General features: G+C 45.4%; 1 long non-coding RNA gene across 1 annotated transcript; it reads left to right on the top strand.

The window, feature by feature from the left end:
- The first annotated feature begins 639 nt into the window (after positions 1-639).
- Positions 640-1,568, top strand: LOC129383498 (uncharacterized). The gene is made up of 2 exons (XR_008611392.2): positions 640-913; positions 1,431-1,568. It is a non-coding gene; the product is annotated as an uncharacterized lncRNA (long non-coding RNA).
- Positions 1,569-1,814: the final 246 nt, after the last annotated feature.

The raw sequence follows: 1,814 nt of genomic DNA, 5'->3' as shown, positions 1-1,814 counted from the left end.
AGTGTTACTTTCAAAAGTGATACTTAAGTGTCCTTCTTGAAGTACTCTCCTAAAGCTTTCCTGACACTTGTACTTTTCCCGCACTTATTGACGCCCTACTTAAGCTCTGTTTCTGAATACGGGCCTAACAGTAATTATTCAGCTGGTAGTACGTTTGTAGAACGTGATACACAGAAAAAGCACTGAGGGCGGTATGGAAAGCTGGACAACTTACTGAAGTTGCAGAATGAGACTTGGCATAGAAAAACAAGTCATAGACCAGCTACTGGAAAGAGGCAAGTGTAGCGCAATCAAGGCGCAACGACGTCCGGAGCCTCATAGATGATGATATGTGGTGTTTAATGGCGCAAGGGTCAGGTGTGGCCAAAGAGCGCCATGACAAGTGGTGATGTTGACGATGTATTATGGAGATGTGACTTGGCTGTAAAGTGGCCTAAAATTAGTTGCTGTAAAGTGCGTAAAATCTACGTGATATAAAATTATGGCGATGACTAATGACGAGTACTATGAACATTAAAATCCATCATAAAAGAATGACATAGAATTGAAAATATACGAGATGGCAAAAATAGCTGGAGCACTGTTGCCTCGCCGGAGCCCTTGAAACACAAGGGCCTAGAGGCACGTGTTATACGAAAGAGCTATCACAGCGGTATCCTCTGAAGAGAGGACCCGCTATGAACATGTGGGGCTAATAACATGCAGGACAACATCTTTCAGGAAATTTAGGACTGCGTTGGTATCAAATAGCGGTTCTGGGCCGAGTAACATTACGGGATGTAGGGGGATGTGCTGCCGGTATGCTAGGGAAAAATGTTTCCTTCTTTCAGATTCGGCTGCCCGACACTCCAGGAGGACGTGGAGGACGGTCAGCCTCTCCCCGCATCTACCGCAAGTTGGAGGATCATTTTCAGTGAGTAGAAAGTTATGCGTGCCAAATGTGTGTCCTATTCTAAGGCGACAGAATAGTACATTTGTTCGCCGTGATTTTGTTACGGGGGGCCAAGAACCTAACTGTGGTTTTATCACGTGCAGTTTGTTATTTACTTCTGCGTCCCACATACGTTGCCAGTGATTTCGCAGTTTCCTTCTTAAAAAAGGCTTGAGGTCTGTGACAGGGACCGAAGCAGCAGGATTAACTGTATGCAAGGAAATTGATGTGGCCATCTGGTCTGCTAGAACGTTACCCTCGATGCCCCTATGTCCAGGCACCCAGCATATAATGACATGCTGGTTAGACATATACGCTCTACAGAGAATAGAATAGAGCTCAGTAATTACGGGGTTTCTGTGTTTACAGTGTGACTTCAAGGCTTTCACGACGCTTAGGGAGTCTGTAAATAAAATTGTTTTTTGAATATTTGATTTTCTGATATGTTTCACAGCCGACAATAGTGCATGGGCCTCAGCCGTAAATATACTTGTTTCAGGGTGCAGTACACCGGATTCCGAGAAGGACGGACCAATGGCTGCGTAGGACACCCCGGCATGCGACTTAGAAGCGTCTGTGTAAAACTCTGTGCACGAGTACTTGTACTGGAGCTCCAAGAAATGCATTTTGATATGTGTCTCTGGCGCATGTTTAGTGACCTCTACAAAGGATGTGTCACACTCTATCAGCTGCCACTCCCAGGGCGGTACTAGCTTAGCTGGAGGCATTAGGCGTTGTTCGAGAACTGGGACATCCATTTCCGTGCTAAGTTCTCTTGCACGCAGTGAAAAAGGAAGCCTCATAGAGGGTCTGTTATGAAAAAGTGTTTCACACGTCAAGTCGTTAGCGATTGTGAAACACGGATGTTCCTTATTAGAGCGAA

The sequence above is a fragment of the Dermacentor andersoni genome, chromosome 8 (assembly GCF_023375885.2).
Source record: "Dermacentor andersoni chromosome 8, qqDerAnde1_hic_scaffold, whole genome shotgun sequence".
NCBI classification, from domain to species: Eukaryota; Metazoa; Arthropoda; class Arachnida; order Ixodida; family Ixodidae; genus Dermacentor; species Dermacentor andersoni.
This window is presented reverse-complemented; position numbering and strand designations above follow the sequence as displayed.